Raw genomic sequence first — 22,011 nt, 5'->3', positions numbered from 1 at the left:
GGCCACTCTAGTCTACCTCTGAGTTTGTGCCAAGCACGCAATACTCCTCCCCTCTCAGGCCCATCATTGCAACAAGTCTGAGTTAAAATCATCTACTTGGTCATGGAGTATTGTTGGGACATACCCATATTCACAAAGGGATTAGTGTTTACATTGGGGACCTGATTTGCATTGCATCTCTGGACATTCACAATATTTGCATTATGTTGTGGCATTGGGCTTGTGGAACTTGCATCACCTGAGTTTGTGTCACATTGAGATTAGGGTTCTGAATTCTTTGTCTCTGTACTTGCCACGTCTGAACCATATCATTTCTCTGTGACTGCACATATCCAGCATTCTGAACCGGATTTCCATTAACCATGTTATCAGCATTAAATCTTCATTCACATTTCCAATGCCCCAATCTGCCCCAGACTGCGGTGGGTTGGTTTCCTTCAAAGTTGGCACATTAACACCTGTCTTCAGATCAATCGGGATACATTGTTCCCTACCTTGTGGTTGAAACCCTTGCTGTTGAAATACTTTGCATCATAGGAACTCCCTGTTGATACACTTCCTGCATGGGACCTGTATTCTCAACAAATGGCTGATTCTGCCCTCACTGACCAGTCTTCATCTGTGCTGTCATTAATTTCTCCTTCAATTTCTTGTGTTTCATCTCCAATTTATCACCACAATACTTTGTGTATCATAATATTTAGTCAATGTGCTTACTATACCAACAAATCAAATGGCTCTGAATCATTGAACTAACCTGAGGCTTCAATCCATACACAAATTTGTAAAAAAAATATCCCATATGTTTTGCCTCAATAGTTTCGGTTCCACTGAACTGTTTGAATGCCTGCAACAATCTCTCATAGTAAGCATGTATTGACTCTTTGGTCTCTTGGGTTGTTCTGTCAATCTTGACCCAATCGATCTATTTAGGGGATGTCGATTTTAGAAATGTAATGACCTGATTGTACTTTTTCATTACCAGGGCTGATGGGGCATGTGATTGATGATGTCTCATCAATTCCACTTCAGGCCAATCCACAGCAATTTTACATTCGACCCATAGATCGCTTGGAACCACAATTTCAAACAAAGTATAAATATCTTTCCATAAACTTTTGATATTTTCACAAATCGATCAACTTTTCTGAACCATTCTCAATTTTTGAAAACCATTTTTGAAAGACGCAAGACCCAACCGGCCCCACGGTTTATGGCCATACCCTGCAGCAGGCACCTCTGCTGTGGGAAGCATGTGTGCATCCTCATCTTCCTCCTCTGCTCCAGATGGAGGCATCTATACCCTGACTTTCTTTGGTTCCTTTTTCTTTGACCATCTACCTTCCCATTTGTCTAATTCACTCCACTTTCAAACACATGCAATTAATTCATTAATCTGTAATTTAATTCCTGGACGGCGCACGTTTGTGACATCTCTGTAACTAAGGCTTAACCTGTAACTTTAGATTTCTGTAAATCAATTCCATGTCTCTGAGACAATTCAGACAACGTTTCATGAGTCTGTCCTGTATGTCTGGTACTGTCTTTGCACTGGAACAATAGTTCATCATCCTGGTAAGAATTTAGTCATGCTAAATCAAGGGTCCCAATTATCCTTTCTTCTAATTCTACTTTCAATTTGGCAACGTCCATCACCCTTTCTCTCTCTGGGGCTTGAGCAATTGTCCCACTCATTCCAGGATTTCCACTACTTGTCGATGTGTCTATACCTCTGAACCAATCATCAAGTTCTCGAGCAGTAAAACCTGGCTGTTCTGCTGGGGTATTAAGAATGATCTCTCCACTATAGGTACCACTACTTAAACCAGGCAGTGAATTCAGAAGGGACATGTCAGAAGTTGGCATTCCCATAGGCATTTCTGCTCTAGAGGTACTGTGATTCATAATTGGTGGGGCATTTGTGTTGGGCATGAAAAAGGGTGAGGGTCTGTGAGGAAACCTCCTGCTCAAGTCGAACCATGTCTGATATAATGTAGGGTCTGCAGTCGCAGCACATGGGGTATTCCCTTGTGTCGGAATCATAGGAGTTTGAGGAATGAGTCTCATTGTCGAGCCCACTTAATTGCTAGCTGCAGCATTTATTTCTGTAAGCACAGCCAAAGTATGGATGGTATTTCATGCTACTCCAGGCTTATATAAAGGAACTACCGGACAAATTGTGACAGGAGCAGTCAAAGGGTCTGGGGCATTGAAAGCATGTGAAGTTGAAGGGGATATCATTGCTGAATTTTCTCCAATCAGGTTTGGGTTCCTATTTACTGGTGCTGTAGGCACATCAAATGTCTCACTCATAGGGAAAATGCTCATTCCACCAGTCTGTGTATGAATGTATGGAAATGAATAATTTAAAGATAATTATGCTATAAAATCCTCATTTGAGTTGCAGTCACTATCATCAGCTGTATTGTCTATGTCATCTGTCTCTTTATTGTTTTTATTCTCCTTGCATTTGCCTTTCCCTTCTTTCTCACATGTCAACACAGGCTATAGTCTAGCTCCCTCAATCATGTCCACTGTCCAGGATTTCTGTCCTGCTTCCCATCTAGCATCTGCACAAGTGCGTATGGCTTTCCTGACTCTCCCTTGAAATCTCTCTCTCTCTGCCTAAGATGGGCTGTATGTTCCCAGGCATTAAGTGCTTCATTTTGTGTACATCTAGGAGGCGGCTTCATGTCATAAAGTGTCCTCCTTAAATGCTCAATAATTCTTAAATTAAATGTCCCATAATGAGGAAATGTCAAAGGACCATCGTTCTCAGTGAGTTTATGCCACTGAGCGATCCAAACACATGTGTGAAGACCCACATCTATCGCCATAATATCGCCTGGCGTACCTTCAAGTGGTGCCTCTTTTCCTTTTCTAACAGGCACAGTGACATATCCCTTCACTAGACTTTGTAATACTTTAAAGCAATGGTTCCCAATCTGTGCACCGCGGCACCCTGGTGCGTCGTAAAAACTTGCCAGGGGTTCTGAGAACAGATGTGCACCAAGCACATAGGGGAGAGGAGTTGGTCTAACGGCTAGGGCGCTCGACCTCAGACCTGGGGAACTGGGTTCGAGTCTCGGTAATGACACTAAACATCCTGTGATTCTGGGCAAATCACTTAATCTCCCTGTGCCTAACAAAAAATGAATTTGTGTCCTCATGTAACGTAACTGGTGCTATGTAAAGCGCTTTGATACCTGATTGTATTCGGGTCAAGTTCGCGCTCTATAAAACTCTGCAAAAAAACAAAAAAAAGCACACAGTTTGGTTTGTGATCACTGTTTTGGGGTTGGTTGATCGCTATGACACTCTAAGACCACACTGGAGCAGCAGACTGTGTACTGGAGCAGGAAGGCATGTGTTGACATGGACCCACACAACAGACGAAAAAACGTTAGGTTTTTTAAATCCCACAGACCCCCCATCAAAACCAGCAGACAAATACAAGAATTAGAAGTGAGGCATTATTCACTTGTGGGTGCAGATAGAAATCCCAAATTTAGAGTGTTGATTTTGAGAGGTTTGTTTTTGTGCTCACAGGTATCATGCAGTGCAGAGATGCGTGGAGCAGCGAAGGCCTTTGGCCACCTCAGACTTTATAAGTCTAAAGCTACATGAATTGTCAACAGGTACTGTATTTCAGAAACGTTGCACATCAACCTCAGACTCAAAGGCTGCCTCTGAGGCACAGAGAGACCCCCCAATGATCAACACTGAGTCTAAGTGTTTTCGTCCTCCGGGTAGTTAAAGACATGTTCACTTTCATTTCTTCAGTGCTTAATTTGTAAAGGAAAGTGCAGGTGCTACTAGATGTCAGTGCGCCGAATACCAAGGCTGCATAGTCTTGAATCTACCCCAGGCCTCTTTATTTAACTACCAGGCCTTGTTCCCTTACTCTTGCATGTTCTTGCTTTCTCCATTTGTGACGCTTTTTCTTCTTTTTCTTCTTTCTCTTCATCCCTCTTTTCGCTCTGCTGCTCTCGGGAGTGTCTGCTGATTTTTAAAAAGGGCCAGTCCCCCAAAACGAGTGTCAGTGGGCCCCACCAGCAGCCACCAGCTCAAATTAAGCACCAGGCCCCTTGTGCAACCCGCAGCTCAAATTAAGCGCGGTCTAAACCAGAGCGATTCATGCAAGAAACAGACGGATAAGTTCTGTACCAATTTGCTTCTTGGTCCAAAATAAGGCTTGAAATGAGAAAAACAACAGTTCAATGATGAAAATCACAAATAGGTCCTGCGTCTGTACATGGCAGTAAAGAGCCAAAAGTTTTTTTCGCAAAAACCATACATTACCAGAGAATTGACTCAGTCCAACCTCAGAAGCACTGCCCCAGGACAAAAGTACAAACTGCAGACACAGCACTGACCCACAGTAGGGGGTATTATGTCATCGGGACACCACCTTTCTAGTCCCAGGTTTAACTTTTACATGTCCTCTTCAGGTGTGTTGGCCCCACTGGCCCTAATACAATTAACCAAGACCACAACTCACAGAGTCCACCTAGTTAAAATGAAGCCCAGACGTAGAAAGTTGTGTTCCAGTGACATGGAGTCATCTATGAGGATTGGGTCACCCTAATCACCATACAACATCCCTCCGTGCTGGGACTGTAGAAAAGGCCGACTCACCCACACGCGGAGACTTTCTGATGGCTCAAGCTCTCCCACTGATGGACTATCCATCTAAGGTGGCCCGAGTAAACAGCTTTTTTGAAAAGGTCCTGAATCTTCTATCATTAGCCATTTTCATTTAGGTTTCTTGATTTAATATGTTCAGGTACATGACTGCCAAGTTTGCTTATGCGTGACATTTCCATGTCTTCAGACATTTTGTGGTAATAGTTACAGACAACAAAAGGGAGACCCAAAAAGGGAGAAAACTCATGTTCGAATATCGTTTTGATTGTGTGGTTTAGCTTTGAGAGGACAGAGAGGCTCTGTGTGTTGTGAGGCGAAAGCACGCTTACAGAGTGCTAAATATTGACATGCAAAATATAGACACTAGCCTGGCTTATGAAAAAGTACAAAATATATTTAGAAACCCTGCTCCTTGACAGGAAAGCAGCTTTTAAATATGTTCTGGTAGCATTTAGAGTAAAATCAAGTTCCTTTTCTTTGATTACCAAAGAAGAGTTTGGTTTTTGTATTGCATGCACCCTGAACAAACTTACTTCATGGTGCTTTCAAACAGGGCCGGCTTTAGCGCTGGTGGTGCCCAGTGCGTCAATGGTTGTGGGTGCCCCCCCTGACCACCTCTGCCATGGATTCCCTCACTACCACCCTCTAACAGTGCCCCTCAAGTCTCCATAACTACTCCATCTCTCAGATGCATTTAATTTGTTGTATAGCGCCACTTACCCCAGTGTATGGTGTCAGAGCACTTTACATCACACGCACACTACACAGAGACGATCAATCATAGGTGTGCAAATCAGTGTATAGAAAATGTTAAATAAGACAGAGGACTAGAAGGTGTAGGAGTCACATGTCATCCACACTGGTAGACAGTATAGTTTAATAGCTCACTGTCTATGCTAGGATGTTAACTTATTAACTGCAAGTAATAAAAGGATCTCTCGGACAAAAGCAATGACCCACTGATCTATTTAAATTATATGCACGTTGTGATCTGCTGTTATAGGTTCTTTGCAGGTTCTTTGCCGTAAGCACATTACCCATCCGCGCTACCCTACCATGACTCAAAGCTTCCACTAGACAAACCTCCGATCTTTCTATAGGAAGAACATTAATCACGGAGTAATGTTGACATTTTTATTGACGGCTGAAAATTGCTGGAGGCCAGAACGCTGGCAGAAGGTGCTTTTAAAACTCTTATATACTTGCAAACATGACGCCCCCATCTAAAGTCAGCGCCCGGTGCGGTTGCACCGGTCGCACCACCCTAGAGCCGGCCCTGCTTTCAAATTAGCTGGTCAAAGAAAATGAGTGTAAAGTAAAGCGATTTGCCTGAAATGTATGTATCCTGTTAATAGAAGGTGCAGGAGATCCCCGAGATGCGGTGCTCAGATCAATCAATCATTCAGGGGTTATTAAGTGCACTACTCACCCGTGAGGGTCTCAAGGCGCTGAAGGGGGGGGTGGTCGCAGATCCGATTAGCCAAAGAGCCAGGTCTTGAGGGCCTTCCTGAAGGTGTTCAAGGAGGGGGCGAGTCTGATGTCTGCCGGGAGCTCATTCCAGGTTTTTGGCGCAATGTGAGAGAAGGATCTTCCCCTGCTCTGGTTCTGCGGATGCGCGGGGTTTAGGCCAGTGCAAGGTTGGAAGATCGGAGGTTTCCTTTGGGCACATGGAAATTGATTCTGTCGCTGAGGTATTTGGGTCCGGTGTTGTGTAGGCATTTCTAGGCACAGCTCTTCAACCAGACAAATTAAATGTTCCATACACGTTCTTTGCTCAAATTCCAGTTTCTGCTGAGCTATCCTGTATTCAGTTGTTTTTGTCTTTAGGAACTACATTAAAGAGAGATAGAGGCACTGTCTGGGTTGCTGGGTCCAGCTCTTAGGGTCACTAGTTCCATGGGGCAAAGGCTGGACCAGGGTAAATATTCAACTGGAGCCAGCTTCCAGTCTTGCCTGGCTTGCCCATCTCTACTTGGGAGGAAGCTCACACTGCTGGTTTTCTACAGCACTGTCAGGTCACTAACGGAAGGAAGATAACGCTGTCGGGGTCCCAGAGCACTGAGGGTAGGGCAGGGGACTCACAGTGCTCTACTGACAGTACTGACAGGGAACTGCTGGTAGAAAGCTCACACTGCTGAGGCCTGTATCAAAGACATGCTTCTCGAGGAAGCTAACATTCCTGGGATCCTATTTGGACCCCCGCAGAGAGAAGTCACTGCTGCATTCTTAGCACTCACAGGGCCCTGATGGGGAAATGTCATATTACTTGAAAGTGTCCTCTGCTCCAGGCATTCAACACCAGAAGCAATGCCTGTCCCTCTTTCAGCACTAGATGCTCAGTCCCACAAAGGGCTGTTATTGGCCAAGAACAACAAGCAATATTTAGTCCAGACCTGAGTCAGCGGCATGAACCGAGACCAATTTAGACCCCAACTTTCATACAACGCGATGTTACTTAGTTTCACCCTTGACACAACTTCAGTCTCAAGGACCACACTGCCAAGGAAAGAAGGACAGCCTGATATCATCAGACTGGAGAAAATTATGTGCAAAAAAGAAAAAACTAGACAGCAGATGCGTAACTTTTCTATCAATGCACCCAAGATCTAAAACAACATTCTTGTATCTATCAGGGCCTCACAAAGCCTGCTCAGGAACAAGCTAAAGACATCTCTTTAAAGAACTGTACATCACACTGCAGTAACAGTTCACTTATCTGAGAACCCCATGTCCCTCCAATCAGTCGTTGACACTGCATGGGGCACAGCAGTGGATAGGAGAGGATTACATCTATGATAATAAAACCTTCATCGGCTTCATCCCAATTCTTTTCAGGGAGGAAAATAGAAGTACTCCTGATGCCATGACCCAGAAAAAAAAGTAACATAACGGGGAGCCGTGGCCAATGGCCAATAAGTCAAGGGAGCCGCCGGTCAAAAAAGTTTGAGAACCACGGCTTTAATCTATTTCATTTTCGATCAAATATGCAATATTCACAAATGACTTTTTGTTAGAACTAGAAAATTAATTTTCACCCACAATTCTCTGTTTGGTGGCTGCAACTAATACCAGTGTGTCTCTCTATGATATATTCAACCAATCCCAGTTCAGATCTATATCAACCAACCTAAACCAGCGCTGCACACTGTGATGTCAATCTCACTCCTTGCAGCACCGCATTCTCCTTTACAATTTCTCTTCACACAAAACAATGAAAGTAATTTCAACAACTAACTCTGTCTGCTCCTCTAAGAAAATTAAAGATTATTCATACACACAATAAACAATTCGGAACAACACATTCCGAGCTATCTTATCATTCACTTCCAGTGAAACCTCGACCAGTGGGATTGATACAGTTATTCCCTGTGCACTGAGATCAACTATACCAACCACATTTCAAAATCACACAAAGTAAGGTCCCATCTCAATAACTTAGTGCCTTGAGACCCTCACGGGTGAGTAGTGCGCCCTACAAATGTCTTGATTGATTGATTGATTGAATAATCCTGTTGTCGACATCTCACGACCAACATCACAACAGAGCAGACAACTATAACCAGTGTCTTCTACACTGTAGCTTGACTTTACGTCTTTTACCCCAGGATCTTAGTCTACGAGGGAGCCAATAACCCCTTCAACTACTCTACATTAAGCTCCACATTCACACATCAACTTAAATCATCTCCGCATAACACCATACAGCCATTTCAAATTACCGCAATCTAATCATAAGCAACTGCAACATATTAACACTCCCACTCCTCGTTGCTACAAATAGTTTCCGAACGCTCGATCTTTATCCATTCTTCAACTAACCATGGGCTTTTGGGGTATGGACAGGGCCTGGGCAAGTTCTCGGTAGGACACCCTAACTCCCTCATGTCAGTGAATAAACCATCCAACGTGCTACCAGATTTGATACAGTGATTTCTGAGCCCACTTGCTTACCATTGGTCTTCCGATGGACCTTTCTAACAGGACTGAGAAGTGATGGGAGTTAGTCTTTGGATTCAATCAAGTTTTAATTACCAGTGCAACCCATTTGGCTGCACAATGAGGACCAGGAATTGGTGGCCAAGTTCAAAAAAGATTTATTACAAATGTATAATCAAGTTCAAATACACTACTCTTAAAACCATGCTGTAAAGGAACAGGGTAACAACTGGAAGTCCCAGCCTCCTGAAGAAATTGAGGCGGACTAGTAGTGAGCAAACAAGCAGTTCTGTGATTGCAATACAGAAAAGTAGCATAAATATCTGGTGCTAAGAAAATAATCTAAGATTCTCTAGGCTATTCATCAGTAATCTAGGATTTCGAAGTCCCGAGGATGGTTAGAAAACAAATGAGGCTCAAAAGTCAGGGAAATTCCATGAAGAAAATCAGGACAGAACAAAGGGAAATGAAGCAAGAATGTGTTAGCATCTCAGAAGCTCAGTCAGGAGTCTTCTATGGGTCAGGAATAAGTGTTAGCCTAAGCCACACTTAAGCAGGAATCAAAGGGAAGCATTGAAGTCTAAACCTCACCAAGTCCACTCAGATAGTAGGCACTCAGGGAAAGTGTCTGCAAAGAATCAACCAGAAAGTTCTGCATAGAGTCTGCATAAGGGGTTCAGCAAGGCAGTCCGGAAAAAGTCAGGAAAGAATCTTTGAAGAAATCTGGGGCAAACACTGTACTATAACATACAAAGTCCTTAGGTAACACCCCCTTGATCACACACTCAGGGGTCCATTGTCCTCCTCAAAATCCTTCCCAGGTTGCAGACTTTAACATCGATGGATTATCTCACACTGGACATGGGAACTACATCTATTTTTCAGACACACTTGGATTGAAACATTTGCTCAATAGGCCTTTCAATTGACGCTCTGTATCTCCATGTACCTTCGTCAAGATCTTTTTCTCGGGCTCCTACCCCTATCTCTGGTATAGTAATGTATCTATTGCAAACTAACAATGAATGTGAATACCTGCAAGAAATGTTGTGTGAGCAGAAAATGGAAAAAAATATTTTATGAAATGCAGCATGGTGTAATACCGGCCTAAACTGCTAGGAGAAGTTAAACATTAATTCAACGGTGCACATTTAATATGCTGGTGCATATTTACATACAAGGACTGTAAGTTTCTAAAACATGTTATTGAATTCATACTACATGTGACATATAATAAATCTTTACAATGAATCCTGTGAAGTATGACTAAGGACTACATATAAATGCATATACGTGTAACAACAGTGCACACCTTCCATAACCTTTGTCGTTTCAAGTAAGAACACATTCTACATATATGAGGATGATTTTAATTAATTTCAAGTCATTATATGATAATCATACGTTATAGCACACGTTTATGAAATACGGGTTTCTTCTTCATAGCAAGTACATTACCTATTAAACGAGGGTGGTTTATTATTCATTAATACTTCATTGAAACATCTTAATTAGCATGGTTAAACAAACACTTGTGAGTAGATTCTCTAATTCTACAATAAATGCACTCTTTAATAGTAATGTAGAATGCAAAATTTTCATTAATCATTGAATCAAGTTAAAAATGTGCTCAGTGCACTTTCATGTCGTGCATCGGTTAATATTGTACATCGAAATTTGTGACGTGTAAAGAGTGGGCTACTTTGCAATGCACCAAACCAAGCAGCTCCAGTTAACCTGCAGAAGATGATATGAAGGAATATGAAAGTAGAACCAAGTATGATCACAGGAACCCCTTTCTACACTCAGTTGCTATTAATCTGCATGCCTTCCAATGCTCACACACCTTTTTATAATCGATATTCATTGTGTTAACTGCAACTCTGTTTCTTTTAAAATGTTGCTTTTTTGTATAGCCATACAAATACAGTATTTCAAACTCCTCTGTAGTGAGCAAAAGGTGGCAGCAGGTGGTAGATATGTAATACACTCAAACTAAAGAAAACTAAACATTAGATTAAATGGCATCTCCTGAGGGGTGTGTGCCTTCCAGAAAGAGCAAACAGAGGTAACTTTGCTTTTGTTAGGATAAGAGTAGCCTGATCCGCAATGACGTCACAGGACTTAGTCATTTTGACAATATGCCGCGGTCCACCACATCAAACACTGCAGGTGATCTAGCATAATTTACAAGGTGTATTTACCTTCCTCTGTGATGGTGAGAGCCATAATCGCGGGGGCTGAGGTTGTTTGACACTTGTGTCCTGAGGTTTGTACTAGTATGGCTCTACAAACTGGCCTAAGTAACCCCTTCAGCACCTGACTCGCAGGATAACAATGGCGAGCATTAAATGGGTTCTCGAGGTGGTGGCGTGGGGGACAAATGTACAGAACTCAACAGTCAAAGAGCAGACACAGTAACATACTGTCCAGCCCAGTGATTATGTTAGTGAAAAAAATAAGTTCTTTAATGTCATAACAAAACAAAATACTGCACAGCACAATAGAGGCTCAATTACAGGATTGTGACCTCACCTAAGAATCCTAGTCAAGTGTTGCAACAAGTACTCTCCTGCTTCTGGAAAGCTCACTCAACGTCTACTGTGACTTATGCAAATTTACAAACATAGGCACTGAGTAGGCACAGGTGTAGTCTACTAGTGATAACCCCACAGATAACTGATGAATCAGTTCAGAAAATTCTTGCCAAAAGCAATCACACTTGCCACCCATTATTGTTCTCTGTACAGATTTACCTCTGCAAGATGCGTTCAATCTTTCACATTTAGGCCCTGCTTTACCTACTCAAGGAGTTGTGGCTTATGTTGCATTAAGTGGTGTGCTCACTGGATCTGCACCATCAGCAGCACTCAACTTCGGAAGATGCGGACTCTGGGCTGGGAAAAGAGTGGTGCTCAGCTTCAGCAGTTATGACACGTGGTCTAGTTTCAGATGGGTTGTCACCTTTGGCAGTACCAGCTTTTGGGCTGTTTTTATGTTGTGGCTTGTCTTCAGGAATTACAACATTTGGCCTGAAAACAGGGCTTTCACTTTGGCGATCCCTCACCAGGTACACCAATGTCGGGCAGCTGCAGGTCCAATGTTTCAGGCATGCACCAGGGGCTCTGAACAGCACAATCCTGATTTGGAGTTTGATTTCTTTATGCAGTCTGATATGGGAACTGCATTGGGTGGCCAGGAAACCCCTCATGACAGTGGTCTGCTCCAGATTCCCTCTTGATGGCAGTCAGCTGCTTCTCAGTGTTCCTCACACTGGGAACACAGCAGGGCTTCTCCTCTTACAAACCCAGCCCTCCCCTTCTCTCTCCGAGCAGATAGCGACGCTTCTAGGACCTAGCCAGATCCTCTGCGTCTCTAGACAGTTTTGCAGACTTCAGGTGATAGATGCTCAACTCTGGGAGACTGGCTATCTTGCAGACACCAGCCCTGGTTACATAACAGCTCTTCAAGTACTCTGAGGAATACTTGTATCCTTGGTCTAGAAGAACTTGGAAAAGGAACAAAGTTGGGTGGTTTGGGTCCCACTTTTATACACATTTTCCAGACATTGTCTAAGGTTTTGGAACCGGTTTGGGTTGGGTCCTTTTCAAATGTAATTTTCTGGCAGTTGTGCAGACTCATCCTTTGTGCAACTTGATGGCTTGCACAGCAGATAGTCGGCTCCAAGAAGGAGTATCCCAACCAAGGGCACAAAACAATGTGAAGATTCTGCACATGGTGACATCAGCCTTCCTGAAGGAGCAGTCAGGAAAAGATAAAGCAGCTCTGGCAGTGCCTAGAAACATCCTCACCTTTAACAACAGAACATTTCTGACCTGATCCTCACCGCTACCATCTACCAGATGGAAATGTTAAGGAAGAACTAATTACCACCCCTTTTGTAGAAAGGACCTCAATCAAATTATGTGGAGAGCCCTATCTCCACACCCTCACTTTTGTGCCTGGGTTCCAACCTCGAGCTACACAAATCCTGTCAATACTCCTCCACTGTTGGGGGAAACTGTATCCACCTTCCATCTTGTTCATTGCTAAACAAAGAGCCATCCAAAAACGATTTCACTTATACCACTACTTAGACTCTCACCATACACGAAATCTAGTTTGCAAGCATGTTTCATATTCACTCTACATACATGCACTTGGCAAGCACACAGAATGTCAGACCAATGGTCTGGGGTGACACTAAAGTGGAAGTTTACATGAATGTGGTCAGTAGCCCACACTCCTTGCTGACACAGGGCAAGAGGTGTGGTCAGGACTAATAATTCACCAAAGTCGGTATGCTGCCACCATCGCTTTATGTGATCAACCCAAGATATGTGATATGTGATCAACATATCAACATATTTATGTGATCAACATATTTATTTGATCAATATACCAACATATCAACATCTTTATGTGATCAACCCAATATAGGTCTCATGTCTGTTATGAGGGCACTCTTGGTACACCCTCCAGGTCACAGAACAGGTTCTTAACGAGGCATGTGCGAAATTTCAATTATGCTGGAGTATTAGGAGTAATTTCTGTGATTCAGTGCTACTCTTTCATGTGAATTACTGTTAACAACATTACTCTGGCTCACATATTTAAGAGTAATTTAGGGAAAAATCCTGCCGCAAGAGCACATGTTGCGAGTGCGAGGAAAGCTCAGACTCGCTATTCGTGTTCTGCGCATTTAGCACTATTTCGTAGAGAAAAAGGCATCCTCACGTCTGTTTTGGATGCAAGGGTGCATTGGCAGTAAGAAAGTAGCACTAAATGCCAGGAGCAAGATAGGGGCAAGTCCTACCCTAGGAGCACATTTAGTGAGTACAAGCGGCTGCTCGTGCTCTCTATTCGTGTTTTGTTACATTTTGCGATATTTCTTTGCACAAGATGCATCCTTGCATCCATTTTGGGCACAAGGGGACATTTTTTGCTCCAAGAAATAACGCTAAAAACAGAACTACTCTTCTCACATAATTCTGCATAATCCAGCAGAATTCTCGGCAATTCCACATAATTATGTTGCACAGAATTACATGAATTACACCCACGCCTATTCCTAACCTTGGAATTATCATGGACAGATTGGTCAGTCAAATTACTAGTTTTGCATGCATTTGGATCAATTTGGGCAGGTACAGGCTTTTATATTATGCAGGGGACATTCTTATGCAACAAAGGCAGTGGCAGGCTCAGAAAATAAACCAAACTTTAAAAGGCCTGTTTACTTTCAATAGTTTCCACACTAGTCCTTACCCTACAACCTCACAGCACATTGGTAAACTGTTGAGTAGATAAAGAGGGGAAATGGGCCAAACCTGTGATGTTATGGGCGTGAAAGGGTGCGTGAAACCATAGCCTCTACCCTTGTCGTGAATTGTCTTCAATGGGTGGAAGCACATTCTGTGAAATCTTGGGTGGGAAGTAAGTCAATGTAGAGGTTCCTGTTTGAAGGGTGCCTGGGTTATATGGCAGCTATCCTTTAAGGTCACTCGATCAAATGAATACATATCTCGTTCTTGTACAACATGGACCTCGCTTGTTAAATGTAGCAATAGTTAACACTGAGTACAGATCTGCTTTAACTAAGAGTAGAAGTAGTAGTAGTAGTAGCAGTAGTAGTATTAATAACAACATTCTTATTATTATTATTATTATTAGTATTATTGTTATTATTATTAATAATAATAATAATAAAAACAATAATAATAATACTAATAATAATAATAATAATAATAATAATAATAATAATAATAACAACAATAACAATAATTATAATAAATTTGTATACTTTTTCATGGAAAGTTTTACCATTGATAAGCTCTCTCAGTACTAACCATTTTTATGGCATTTAATTCTTTAAACTTAGGAGGATGAAGGTCACGCCAGGTGGTAACAGGAAGGCCTTAATTTGCAGCACCATCTTGACGTCATTGTGTAATTTTGCAAATCCTCTTCAACATCACCTGTCGAATCATGGAATGATTCTCAGTCACACATCCATATCTAACCAGCCACAGGGCATTACTGCGGTATGAGGTTGCGTACTTCTCCCCTATCTATTACACATGTTTGTGAGTCAAGCAGGCATAGCTGCAATGACTAGCTTCTGCAACGTGATCAGAGCACATCTCTGCCCTCATGAACGACATCCAACCCCTCCCACTCAGGACACTTGCAGTCAAGCACTTATCCAACTATAGGGAATAGGCACACTTCTGTTCTCTCAGCTCAACTCTCCAGGGCGCTATCATGCTTAGCCACAATGCCTAGCTCACTGCAGCATGGTCAAAGCAAACCTCTACTCTCCAATTAAAAGTGTTACATTTCTCTTGAGAAGTGCCGGTACTCTCCCTCTCAAAATAAAAAAGTGCTGGTACTCAGTGCCGGATAGTACCGGCCCATTTAAAGCACTAGTCCTAACTCACCACAGCCAATGTTTGATATACATGGTACTATTGACTTGCCCATTTCTCACTCCTGCGAGCTGCAGCTTCCAAAATCGTTGATAATGTGATAATGCTATAAGCCACACTACAGGACTCTGTGCGCTCTACAGATAACAATTAGACTTTTTTTGAGACCAAGCTTTAGTTCCCAAACTTTTTCTTGCTATGGATGGGAGCTGCCCTTTTTGCTGAAACTCCTGTCTGAAGTTTCCCTCTGATAATAGCTGCAGAGCAAAATGTATGAAAGTGAAAAACGTGCGATGAAACTTCGACGCCATGTTGAGCAATCTTGTTGGTAGACTTGGAGGTGGATGACGTGATTGCGTCATGCTCTCTCCAGGTAAACTACTCTGAGATTAAGTCTCGCACGTCGGGAGCAGTTCGTCAGGCCACGTGCTCGTTCAGCTGTTTGTGAAACTGTCTTTAGATGTGATCAGGGCTCTGCAGGGAAAGCTGAGAAAGAACAACGGAGGGTTAATGTGGGTGCGACAATTTTCCTCTTAGCCACACCGACAATCTCGGCAACCGGCATCATCAAAGCAGTCTGCTTGTCCTACCGGTTTGGGCCAACCCAGATTTCGAATGTTAAGTAGTTTCGAAGCACGATTGTGTGTAAGGGTTTGCCATTGGTCAGCACAGTCATTCAGCTGTAATACAAAAGAGCTCCTTGTTAGAAGCCGAAAGCATCCATATATTGCAAAACAGCGGTCTGAAGCTAGTGACACCGCAGTATATGTTGCAAGATGTAAGACGCTCTGTGGCACACATTATAGTCTTTGGTTTTAAGAAGAGACAGATGTTCTGCTTTCTGTGGGACATTTTATGGGATTGAGAGAGTCAGATGTGCTTTGCGGCTAACCCTGCCGTTTCACCCGATGATATTGGATACTCGATTGCCTTTTTCATGGTCCAATAAAGAAGTTTTGATGTTTTGATGTGCTCTGTAATTGACCCCTTCTGCAGCAGTTCAAACCACTGCAGTTCACTGCATTATATATTAAGTTAGTTAAGCCCTACTATTAGACGGGATTACCACGCGCTCAGAAAACACTAGCGCGTTCATGGATATACCCTCTAAGTATACCAGCTAAATTCCGTCTAAATGACTTGGGGTTGAGCAGGGCGCTGAACAGCGCAACATGCTTGTGCTGTTGCACTGAGTCACTAATGGTGAATATTTATCAGATGATGTTGCCACCCTATAAAGGCTCAGGCATTTAAATATAAGAGGATGTCTGTTTATATTTAGCTGAGGCCTTTAGAAGAGTGACAGAGGGATTTAAAAAATATTCCTCCTAATTGGCTGTAATAATATTCCTGAGAACTTGAATCTCTTCCAGCTGTTTAGTTAGTAACCCTATATGGCACATGTAATTAAACACGTCGATCTGCATGGAACTTCGGTGACTTATAAAAGAGTTCGGCCTCGCTATGAGTGGGCAGTCATTTCCAGTTCAGCCAGTAAGAAGAGTTACCTGCTGAATTTAGAAATACAATTGGTGCAGTAATTTAACATGAGGTATTGCCATATAAGGAATTACCGCAGGAGTTTCTGGGACAAATACGCTAAGTCAAACACGGAAGAATTTATCCTTCAAAAATGTCCTGTTATTTGTATAGTTTAGATCCGCAACGTGGGACACAAAAATTCATAGAGAGAATATCGCCAGTAATCTGACTTCCTGAGTGGGCACCTTGCTGCCAGTGCCCACACCCATGCTTGTCTGCATGGAGCATGCACTGAGCTCTCACGTATATAGTGAGGGTGGTTCATTTCTTTCAACATGCTCTGTTTTAAATTGGGGAGAGTTAATAGTGCAGAATGTCTTTTGAGAGTTTGTGTGCTAGCTTCACTTGGCATGTAACTTTTCTTTGAGAAATGCTGAATATATGTTTGAAAGACACAAGAAATATTTGTGAAATGATGTAGGTATGCCATAAAGAAAAGGATTTGTGTTTGAAAAGGTGTGAATTGTTGTTTTCAGTGTTAGAAACTTACTGATGCATGTGCACGCTGAGTAACAGAGCAATGTATACTCTTAGAGAGGCATGTATGTAATTATATATCAATTGTGATATCTAGACTTATTCAATCACCCAGGTACCACACATACACTCTTCTGATAACACAGGCACTAATTATGTACTTATTGAACTACGCAGGCAACACCTATGCATTCATCCAATCACCCAGCTAGTAGCAACATTGTTATTTGAAGACACAGGCACTAACTATGCAGATATGGAACCACTGATGTAGTTCCTACATACTCAGGGAATCATGCAGGCACTACCTATATTCTGAGGGAATCACCTAGGCACTATCTATGCACTCATCCAATCATCCAGGAGGTAGTGTTGTACTCAATCAGAAACACATGTATTTACAAGTTTTAGTGAGGAATATGTACTCTTTTAGAACCATGTGGTGAATTATACATGTAATCTGTCACACACTGTGTGCATGTACTGGGAAGAATTAGTGATTTTTTTTCCCCTCCTGTTATCTCTGTGCCCTTCTGCCTTTCTGTAATTGTATTCCATTTTGTATTTTGCTTACTTGCTCTGTGACCGCTCTTATCCCTGCTATTTCTTTGCACTTTTGCCCTCTGTTTCCCTTTCGCCCGTTCTCCCTGCCGCTGCATCCCCTGCGGCCCCGCCCCCCCGCTCGCCCATTCGCCGTTCCCCCCGCCCAGCTGCTCCTCCCTCCCACCTCCCCTTCTTATGGTGGCCGCTGCGTGGAAAGCCCGTCTGCCCCCGTCCGCGCCCAGCGCCAGAACCCCTGGCCCCCGCAAACGCCATGACGCCCGACTCTGCTACGATGCCAGCACCCTCCACGCACTCAACTCCGGACGATATCCTTCTCCCACCTCGCCGCCAAGACATGGAACACCCTCCCACTGAGCCTACGACAGACCCAAGACCTGCTGACCTTCAGGAGGATGCTCAAGACCTGGCTGTTCGATCAGTAGCGCCCCCCCCCCCAGCGCCTTGAGACCCTTGTGGGTATCTAGTGCACTTTACAAATGACTGATTGATTGATTGAGAACACACCTGCTACCGGGCCACCCCGAAGCACACCCAAGGACCCTTCACCTGCAGCCGCCCCACCAAACCTCCACCCAGGAAAGAACCCAACTACCTCAGATGCATCCTTCTCAACACCCGCTCTGCCCGCAAACACGCCGTTGAACTCTGGGACCTTCTCGACTCAACCTCCCCAGACGTCGCCTTCCTGACGGAGACCTGGCTGAACCCCGCCTCAGCACCCGACATCGCCATAGCCATCCCGGAAGGCTACAAGATGACCCACAGGGATCACACAAACGGAATAGGAGGAGGAATCACCATCGTCCACAAGAACACCCTCAGAGTATCGACCAACACCGAGGACACCCTCCGCACCGCCGAACACCTGCACTTCCAGATCCACACCGACCCCAACACCACCCTCAGAGGAACCCTCGTCTACAGATGCCCGGACCCCGACTACAGTTCAACGACTCCATCGCCGACTTCATCAGCACACACGCCCTCGCCTCCACGGACTACATCCTCCTCGGGGACCTGAACTTCTACCTCGAGAACAACAACGACACCAACTTCACCACCCTGATCGACAACCTTGACAACCTCGGACTCACCCACCCATGCTGCCGGCCACACGCTTGACCCCATCTTCTCTGCAAGCTCCCACATCTCCTTCAACCACACCACCGAACTCCACTGGACCAACCATCACTGCATCCACTTCGCCTTCAGGAAGCCCACCATGCACCACCGCACCCAACAGATGCCTCGCCGCTGCTGGAGCAAAGTCACCGAAAACCAGCTAACCAACACCCTCGCCCAGAGCCCACCCGCCGACCCAACCAACCCCGACACCGCCGCCCGCAACTTCAGACAGTGGATCGACGACTGCGCCAACACCCTCGCCCCGCTCAAGAAACCCTCCAACAGCCACACCAGCAAGAAAGCCACCTGGTTCACTGAAGACCTCCAGGCCTCCAAACGAACATGCCGAAAACTGGAGAAGAACTGGATCCTCGAACGAACACCGGACAGCTGCGCAGCCCACAAGAACACCACCCGCAGACACCATCCCCTCATCAGATCCGCCAAAAGGTCCTCACTCAAAGACCGCCTAGATAACAACGCACACAACAGCAAAGAGCTCTTAAACATCGTGAAGGAACTCTCCAACCCCAAGTCCAACACCAACGACATCCCACCTTCGCAAGACCTGTGCGACTCTCTGGCCACCATCTTCCACCGCAAGATCGCCGACGTCCACAACAGCTTCAATGCCACGGCCGTCCGACAACCACTGAGACCTCCGCCCCCACGACCACCACCCGCACCAACTGCCTGCTCTCCTGGACCAACATCAACGACAAGGACACCAGCAAGATTATGAACACCATCCACTCCGGATCACCAATAGACCCATGCCCACACCACATCTTCAACAAAGTCAGCACAGCCATCGCACCCCATCTCCGGAAAGTAATCAACATCTCCTTCGAGACAGCAACCTTCCAGGAATGCTGGAAGCACGCCAAGATCAATGCCCTACTCAACAAACCCAAGGCGGACCCCAAGGACCTCAAGAACTTCCGGCCCATCTCCCTGCTCCCGTTCCCGGCAAAGGTCATCGAGAAGACCGTCAACAAACAACTGACCCGCTACCTCGAGGAGAACAGCATCCTGGACCCATCCCAGTCTAGGTTCCGCAGCAACCACAGCACCGAAACTCTCATTGCCGCCACCGATGACATCAGGACCCTGCTAGACAACGGAGAAACAGGGGCCCTCATCCTCCTGGACCTGTCAGCCGCCTTCGACACGGTCTGCCACCGCACACTACGAACACGCCTACATGACGCAGGGATCCAAGAGAAGGCCCTGGACTGGACCACATCCTTCCTCTCTGGGAGAACACAGAGCGTCCGCCTTCCCTCCCTTCCGCTCCAATGCCACCGAGATCATCTGCGGCATACCCCAGGGCTCATCCCGCAGCCCTACGCTGTTCAACATCTACATGGCACCTCTCGCCCACGTTGCCCAACAGCATGACCTCAACATCATCTCCTACGCCGATGACACCCAGCTCATCCTCTCCCTCACCAAAGACCCTCACACCACCAAAACCAACCTCCACGAAGGAACGAAGGCCGTCGCCGAATGGATGAGGAACAGCCGACTGAAGCTGAACTCGGACAAGACGGAGGTCCTCATCCTCGGTTCCACCCCTTCGGCCTGGAACGACTCCTGGTGGCCGACCACACTGTCAACAGCTCCAACACCCACCGACCATGCACGCAACCTAGGGGTCATCCTCTACTCCACCCTCTCCATGACTAAGCAGGTCAACGCTGTCTCCTCCTCCTGCTTCAACACCATCCGCATGCTCCGCAGGATCTACAAGTGGATCCCCACTGAAACGAGAAGAACGGTCACCCAGGCCCTCGTCAGCAGCAGGTTGGACTATGGAAACGCCCTCCACGCAGGAACTTCGGCCAAACTCCTGAGACGGCTGCAGCGCATCCAGAACGCCTCTGCACGTCTGATCCTCGACATCCTCCGCCGCAGCCACATCACACCCCACCTGAGAGACCTACACTGGCTCCCCTTCAACAAGAGGATAACCTTCAAGCTCCACACCCACGCACACAAAACACTCCACAACACCAGACCAGCATACCTCAACAGACGACTCCGCTTCTACACCCCCACCGGCCAGCTCCGCTCGACCGGCCTAGCCCTCACCACAGTCTCCCGCATCAAAAGAACGACTGCCGACGGCAGATCTTTCTCCCACCTCGCCGCCAAGACCTGGAACACCCTCCCCACCCACCTACGGCAGACCGAAGACCTACTGACCTTCAGAAGACTCCTCAAGACCTGGCTCTTCGAGCAGTAGCAGCACCACCCCCCCACCCCCAGTGCCTTGAGACCCTCACAGGTAAGTAGTGCGCTTTACAAGCGATATGATTGATTGATTGATTGATTGATTGATTGATTGATTGATGTGATGCAGATTTTTATATGCACTGCTTATCCAAATTAAAATCTGACACATGTAAGTAGAAAAGTATAGAAACAGTAAATATACCAGTGACATAATGGTAGAGAGGCAAATAAATAGTCTTATGGTGTGATTTTGTAATTAAAGTATTAAGTCACTGTATGTACTTTTACACTTTGTACAAATAGTGGGTCTGTGTGGTGGATGCATGGGACTTTGACTGAGACTGTGAGTGGGTGCATGTCTCTGTGTGGGTCTCTGAATGGGTGCATGGGTATCTGAGTGTGTCTGTGAGTAGGTGTGTAAGTGTCTGAGTGGGACTGTGAGTGGGTGTATGAGTCTCTGAGTGGGTCTGTAAGTGGGCAAGAGTCTCTGAGTGAGTGTGACTAGGTGCATGAGTCTCTGAGTAGGTGTGTGTTTCCAAGTGAGTCTCTGGGTTGGTGCATGAGTGTTTGAGGTAGGTCTGTCAGTGGATGAAAGAATGTCTGAGTTGGTCTGTGAGTGGGTGCATAACTGTCTCAGTGGGACTGTGAGTGTCTGAGTGGGTCCATGAGTGGGTGCATGAGTGTCTGAGTGAGTCTGTGAGTGGGTGTGTGGATCTCTGAGTGGGCCTGTGAGTGGGTGCATGAGTGTCTGAGTGGGTCTGTAAATGGGTGTCTGAGTGGGTCTGTGAGTGAGTGTGTGAGACTCTGAGTGGGTCTGTGAGTGAGTGTGTGGGACTGTGAGTGGGTCTGTGCAGTGGGTGCATGGGTCTTTGACTGAGATTGTGAGAGGGTGCATGTCTCTCTGTATGGGTCTCTGAATGGGTGCCTCGGTCTCTGAATTGGTCTGTGAGTGGGTGTGTGAGTGTCTGAGTGGGACTTTGAGTGGGTGTATGAGTCTCTGAGTGGGTCTGTGACTGGGTGAGAGTCTCTGAGTGAGTATGTGAGTGGGTGCATG

The sequence above is a fragment of the Triturus cristatus genome, chromosome 12 (assembly GCF_964204655.1).
Source record: "Triturus cristatus chromosome 12, aTriCri1.1, whole genome shotgun sequence".
In the NCBI taxonomy this organism is placed as follows: Eukaryota; Metazoa; Chordata; class Amphibia; order Caudata; family Salamandridae; genus Triturus; species Triturus cristatus.
The sequence above is the reverse complement of the archived record's forward strand: the minus strand, read 5'-3'. Positions refer to the sequence as shown.